A 7,679-nucleotide genomic window follows, 5' to 3' on the forward strand; every position below is an offset into this window, starting at 1 on the left:
GAAGAGAAGATTCTCCCAAGAGAAGAAGTAGAAGAGAAGAATCACCACCAAGAGAGGGGAGGAGTAGAGATGATCATTATGAACGAAGAACATCCCGGAGAAGCAAGGATTCAGAAAGGAAGGAAAAGTCATCAAAGAGCTACAAAAAACGAAGACATCAAGCTCATGTTGGTGAATGGGTATCCGGTTCCGATTCTGAACATCACTCCGAGAGAAGCTATCACTCCGACTCTGAACATACTCAAGATGAAGGTGTTGCCGGTCTAGCACTTGTGTCAACCAACTCCTATGACATATTTGATTCACCAAATGAAGGAATTGGAAGATGCTTCATGGCTAAAGGCGCTAAGGTAACACACCCCAAGTATGTTGATTTCAATAGTGATGAAGATGACTTGTTAGGTGATGATGATTTACTTATTGACAACTCTAGTGATGAATACTATGATGAAACGTCAATTAATCATGCTAATCAAGATAAAATGAATGATGATGATAAGGAGAAAATTGAGCTCCTAACTAAAGAGCTAAACACTCTTAAGTTTGCTCATGAAACTATCTTAGGGGATCATCGAGAACTTTTGAGGACTCATGAGAAGTTACGCTTTGAAAAGCTCAATCTTGAGCAAGAGCATGAGTTCTTCAAGGAAATCAATGATGATCTTCACAAGAAAAGTTCTTCTTACATTGCCAAGCGTTTACTCTTATCTACTTACATGCCTGAAGTCAAGTCTAGTAACAAAAACAAGAAGGATTCTTCCTCTAGTAGTAACAATCATCATGTTAAATCCAATATTGTTGCTTCTAGTTGTTCTCTTGATTCCACTAATGATTCTCTTAGCCAAGTTACACTTGAGCAAGAAAATAGCTTATTGAAGGGAATCATAGAGAAAGGTGTTTACAAGAGCCTTGCCAGGAGTAAGCAATTCGGGGAAATTGTACGCAAGCAAGGAAGGCACCGGAAGAACCAAGGTGTTGATTTTGAACGAAAGTTCAATGCCAATGGAGTTGAGTGGGAAGAAGATCAATACCCCAAGACGAAGTTTGTTCCTCAACAAGAGAAGTATGATCCTACTTCCTTCAAGGGGACACAAGCTCAAGATGATCTTCCACCACAAGACCACAAGCAAAAAGGCAAGGACAAGCTTCAAGAGGAGATTGATGCATTTGAAGAAGCTCCTAAGGCTTTGGTCAAGTGGGTTCCCAAGACTACGTCAAGTTCTACTTCATCAAATACGACTACAACTCCAAGGATTCCCATCAAGATGATGTGGATCCCAAAGAAGAAGAACTAGAGAGTTCTTGAGGGTGACTCCGCCAACATACTTCACTCATATCTTTTTGGCAAGGACAAGTGCAATCAACTTCCACATCTTGCACTAGTTCAAGGAGTCACAAACCCTCATGTTGGTAAGGCAAGGGACAAGGTAACCTAATGCTTTCATGGACATCATCTTGTGTGTGCATCACTCTATGTCTATGGGTATACTTGTTTGTTCCTTGTGGGACTAACCTGTGTGGGTATTGAAAGTGCAACTCACTCCAAGGGATTGCTCCAAATGATCTTCATCAACATTGAGCATCCACATCTTCAACACCTACATGAAGTCATCATCGACAAAACCCAAGGTTAGTTAATCCCTCTAAGGGGGGATCTCACATCTAGGTGGAGCTTAACTCTAAGAATTGAGTCAAAGCAACTCTAATGGTGCGAACACATCAATGCATTATGTAAAAGTGGTAACCCCACTTGAGGTTAAACGATGAGTATGACCTATGATCAAATGTTCTATTTGACTCCTAAGTCAATATACTCATATATAGATAACCTAGTCATCGCCAATTGTTTGATAGATGCTAGAATTGATTGTGCATGCTTTGCCACATATTTCATTTGCCATTTTATTGTGTGAGCATGTTGGTTGCATATTTTACTCATTCGAGGACATCCACTTGTTGCTTTGATTGATTGGCTTCTTTTTCTTTTGCCAAGTGGATGAACAAGAATACCTAAGAACCTTCTCTAGCTATCTATGCTTTTCTTGTCTCAAACTCTATTCATGCTACATCACAAAATTTGATCAAGTCAGATTCAAACCACTCTGTGTGAGGAGCACTCGGAGTCCCCGATTCATCATAGACTTAAACTTCCAAAACATCTTTGTGCGTTTCGGTCTGACTGATTCTTCCATTTCGGTCATAGCGAGATCACTAAGTCGATCTAGGTTTTCAATCTCGGTGCAACCGATTTGAACATTTTGGTCACACCGAGTTGCTGTAACTGTCAACAGTTATGCATCTCGGTGCTACCGAGTTGTTCCACTCGGTCACACCGACAGGGTCGGGCTATATATACTCACGGGCAAAAATTTGGAAACTTTCTCCAAACCCCTTCGCCCGCGCATAGCTCGCTCTGCCTCCAGGGTCTCCGGATCGTCGTCCTCATCGCCAACCGCCTCCTGTCACTGGTCTCTACCATCATCAACAGAATTCAACCCCGCCGTTGCCGCTGTAGCAAGCTCATCACCAAACTAGGGTATGGACTCGATCACAGTGCTATCCCCGTCCGATTCCTAGCACATTGTGTTCATCATGATTCTTTCCACGATTGAAACGATTCTATCCAGTCAAAACTATCCATAGATTAGATGTGAATTGAAAATTTCGTGTGAGGTTTCCGCCGAAACCATCTCGAACCCACCGAGTTGAAGAACTCGGTTCCACTGATTCGGCAAAGGTCATTGCACAAGTGATTCTCGGTCTGACCGAGAATTGCAAATCGGTGTGACCGAGTTCAGAACTTTGTGAAACCCTAGCAATCTCGGTGCCACCAAACTGTGACTCGGTCTGACCGAGTTCACTAATTTAGGTTCCAAAAGCTGCTTCGGTATCACCGAGTTTGCAAATTGGTTGATCCGAAATGCTTTCTGTGGAAAACTAAAACTAAGTTTTTGAATCATTCTTTTGCAAAAACCTATGTATTTTGTGATGCTCATCCACTCTATCTCATCTACATCTATTCACAGGGTCAGCAGTCAGTGTTTGCAGCATGTCTGATCAAAGTGATAGCCAGAACCAGCCAGAGGAGCAGATTCACATGAGTGAGGGCACTAGTCCCTCTAGCACCTCAGATGATGGCAGCAGGAGCACCCCAAGCAACTTGCCCAAAGCTACCACCAGGGCCAGAAGGAAGAGAACCTCAGACTCTGAGGATGAAGACTATGTGGCAGCTGAGGATGAGGCCACTTCCAAGAAGATAGTGCTCAAGAAGGAATATGGCTCAGCTACAGCCACAAAGCTAGGTCTAAAAAGGAAGGTCCCTGCCAAGAGGACACCTATGCTGAAAGTCAGAGCATGAACTCAAGAACCTGAGAAATCTAATCCCAAAGAGGCTACTGCAGAAGGGAAGAAGAGGAAGGAAAGGGTCAAGAAGACCATGACTAGAGTTGTTGGACAACCTTCCATGATGGAAGAGGAAGAGGAAGAAGAAGCTGCTGCTCCAGCACTCAAGGCACAAAAGCTTATGGGTGATGCTATTAGGTCAGGGGCTGCATCATCAAAGCCCAAAGAAGCACCCAAAGCTGCCTCCAAGCCCAAGACTACACCTAAGAGGAATACCAGGAACATACCAGCTGCTGAGAAGAACAAGGCCCCAGTGCTTGAAGTTGCTGAAGAAGAAGAAGATGAAGGACAAGTTCTGAGAAAGTTGAAGCCAAAGATTCCAGACCACAATGATACTCATCCAGTGGCTGAGAACATGAAGCTGAGGAAGGATGCTGGACTCAGACAGTGGAGGTTGTCTGATCCTTATGCAATTAGGAGAAGGACTGCTATTGACTACAGGTTCCAGACTTTGAGGATAACCAAGTAGCCATGAATGAAAATGAACCATCTTCAGTGCAAGCACAAGAGAAGAAGGAGAAGGCAAATAAGGAGAAGCCTGCCAAGATGCCAACAATTGATGAGGCATCTGAATACTTTCTGAAGAGCAAGCAGGACCAGCTTGGTTACTTGATTGCATCAACTCTGAGGATTGAGAAAGGGTTGGCCACCCTAACTCAAAACCAGGAGAGCCTAGAAAGAATCCTGGAACAAAAGTTGTATGACTTAGATGCGAAAGTAACTGAGATCCAGTCTGTTGTGGAGCAGCTTCAGGATGATATGCAGGAGAGGAAGGGCAAGACAACCACCGATGCATTTGCCAGAGTGCCTAGAGCTCAGAGATCAGTTGCAGTACTAGTGACAGACACCAGAGCCACTTCATCTGCACCAGCTACAGCTCCAGTGCAACCAACTCCAGCACCTACTCCTCCATCTCCCTCCACATCAACTGAAGTCTTCGTCCAAGGAGCCATCTCTACACCACCACCTGAAGATCAAGCCTGAGAGACGATTTAGTACTATGCATTTTCTATGAACTTTTTGGTAACTTGTTGCCAAAGGGGGGAAATGTATAGATCATAGGCTTCGAGAGAGAGAGAGAGTTTGCTTTTGTTCCCTCTTGCTTTTGTGGTTGAACTTTATTTGCTTTTGCTTGCTTGAGATACTACCTTATTGCCTGTGTGATACAATGATGATCATGTGTTTGATCATATGCTACCTTAATGCTTGTTAGATGACATTATCCCATTTATCTCTATATGATCATTCACTTTGCTTGGTGATGAGTGCATGCATTCAATCTTTATTATTTTGAGCGCTCCACCAAGATGTATGTGACATGGAAGAGTATCCCATGAGCCTAACTCCTTGTGCATTTGCAGTCCAAAGCAAATCTTAAACTATGCACAAATTTAGGGGTAGCTCTTGCTTATCACATACTTCTCAAAGCGACAATGTTTTTCAATCTTATTATCATTTGTCGAAGCTTTGATGTATATGTTGTCATCAATTACCAAAAAGGGGGAGATTGAAAGTGCAACTATCCCTAGGTGGTTTTGGTAATTCCTAACAACATATAGCTCATTGAGCTAACATCATTACAAGATGAACATTTCAGGAAAAGCTCAATGAATGCCATGGCATGAATGAGGAAAGTGGATCCCTCAAAATTCTAAGGATAAAAGGATTGGCTCAAGCTCAAAAGCTTAAGACTCTACATTTTACATTTTAGTGATCCAAGATCACATTGAGTCTATAGGAAAAGCCAATACTATCAAGGAGGGATGAGGTGTTGCTTAATGAGTTTCTTGCTTCAAGTGCTTAGTGATATGCTCCAAAATCCTCAACTACTTCCTCACATCCACATATAACCCAAACCAAAAAGTCAAACTCGGACCCACCGATTCTTTCTATCCGGCGCCACCGAGTTCAGATGTCATAGCCACTGCCACAAACCCTAGGCAAATCGGTCTCACCGATAGGGATCTCGGTCTCACCAAGATGGGATTGTAATCTCTCTGTTTCCCTTCGTAATATTTTGGTCTAACCGAAGTGAGCGATCGGTCCCACTGAGATTGCAATGTAAACTCTCTGTTTCCCTTTTTTAACATTTCGGTCCCACCGAAAAGAGCGAACCGGTCCCACCGAGTTTACCTGACCAACTCTCTGGTTAGCTTATTAACAAAATCGGTCTCACCGAGTATGTGTAATTGGTCTCACCGAGATTATGTTATGCCCTAACCCTAACCATATCGGTCCTACTGAGTTGCATGTCGGTCCCACCGAAAATCACTAACGGTCACTAGGTTTACTAAATCGGTCTGACCGAGTTTGCTGATTCGGTCCCACCGAAATTGGTAAATTGTGTGTAATGGTTAGATTTTGTGTGGAGGCTATATATACCCCTCCACCTCCTCTTCATTCGTGGAGAGAGCCATCAGAACAAGCCTACACTTCCAACTTGCTATTTCTGAGTGAGAACTACCTACTCATGTGTTGAGGCCAAGATATTCCATTCCTACCATATGAATCTTGATCTCTAGCCTTCCCCAAGATGCTTTCCACTCAAATCTTCTTTCCGCCAAATCCAAATCCTATGAGAGAGAGTTGAGTGTTGGGGAGACTATCATTTGAAGCACAAGAGCAAGGAGTTCATCATTAACACACCATTTGTTTCTTCTTGGAGAGTGGTGTCTCCTAGATTGGCTAGGTGTCACTTGGGAGCCTCCGACAAGATTGTGGAGTTGAACCAATGAGTTTGTAAGGGCAAGGAGATCGCCTACTTCGTGAAGATCTACCGCTAGTGAGGCAAGTCCTTCGTGGGCGACGGCCATGGTGGGATAGACAAGGTTGCTTCTTCGTGGACCCTTCGTGGGTGGAGCCCTCCGTGGAATCGCGCAACCATTACCCTTCGTGGGTTGAAGTCTCCATCAATGTTGACGTACGATAGCACCACCTATCGGAACCACGGCTCAAAAATCATCGTGTCTACAAATTGCGTTTGATTTCTCCAAACCCTTCCCTTTACATTCTTGCAAGTTGCCTGCTTTAATTTCCGCTGCTCATATACTCTTTGCATGCTTGCTTGAATTGTGTGAAGATTGCTTGACTTGTGCTAAGATAGCTAAAATCTGCCAAAGACTAAAATTGGGAAAAGGTTAAGTTTTTAATTGGTCAAGTATTCTAATCACCCCCCTAGACATACTTTCGATCCTACTTCGATGCAGGGAACTATTGAGTGGGGACTATAGCTCCCTTATGGTGTATGCTTCCCTTGTTGGAGCAGCTGCAGTGAGTCGGAAGACGGTGTGTCTGAAGATGCAGATAACGCATAATGTTAAGAACGACATATCTCTTTGATCTGAAGAAATACACTAAGAGATCAACAGCAAGGTACGAGAGTGGTCACACGTCTATTGACTGAAGACTAAATTGGGGTCACACGATTTTATATTATTATGGTACTGTTCGATCTACGTCGGATGGCTTGATGTCCGTCTTGTGCCTCCCGGCTGACATTGTTCAGAATCTTCCCCGAAGAGCCAGCGACCAACAGCAGAGCAGCCTGCCTTTGCTGTCCGTGGCCCCGGCCAAAACCCCGCTCCCCGCCCCATCGCACTTCCGTGGTTGCGCCGCCCCTGGGCCAATCCACAAAGAATCCCCGTCATCCGGATCCGGTGGCGGCAGTACCTTCAACCCAAGCAACTCTAAACGATAGCTATATAAGCGCTGCTTCCGCAGCGAACTTGCGGCCCCGCACCCTTACGTTAGACACCAGCCAACCGGCAGCCTAGGAGCTTCGCCGCGTCGAGGGGTGCTCCTTCCCATTGAGAATCGATTGGCCTAGAATACAAATTCAGACAACTAACGCCTAAATAAAGTGATTTGAGATGAGTGTGCGACCTATCTGGCAGCATGGTGAGGTAGGCAGGCCTAGCTGCCGAGTCGGTGAGGCCGGCGCGGTTGTGATGGCGACCAGCGGCAGGGAAAGAGCGATGTCGTGACGGTCGACGGCTACGGGGAAGCAGCGCCAAGACTCTAGACGGATCCAAAGTTGGAGCCGCTCCTGCGCCGTGAACAACGGCGGGGGTGAATCGGCTCCGGTACAGATCACGCGGCCGTCGTCGAGGAAGCACCAGCAACACGGAGTAAGAGGAACACGACCCAGTGCATGATGGCAAATGGAAAGCATCTCCGTCATTAGGGAGGAGGGCGGCTGTGAAATTGGTGCGGTGGGGGGCGCCATGGAGGTGGGGCTGAGGTTTCCCGGCTCAGGAGAAGGGAGGTTCCCAGGGAGA

Source organism: Triticum dicoccoides, chromosome 4B (genome assembly GCF_002162155.2).
Source record: "Triticum dicoccoides isolate Atlit2015 ecotype Zavitan chromosome 4B, WEW_v2.0, whole genome shotgun sequence".
Classification (NCBI taxonomy): Eukaryota; Viridiplantae; Streptophyta; class Magnoliopsida; order Poales; family Poaceae; genus Triticum; species Triticum dicoccoides.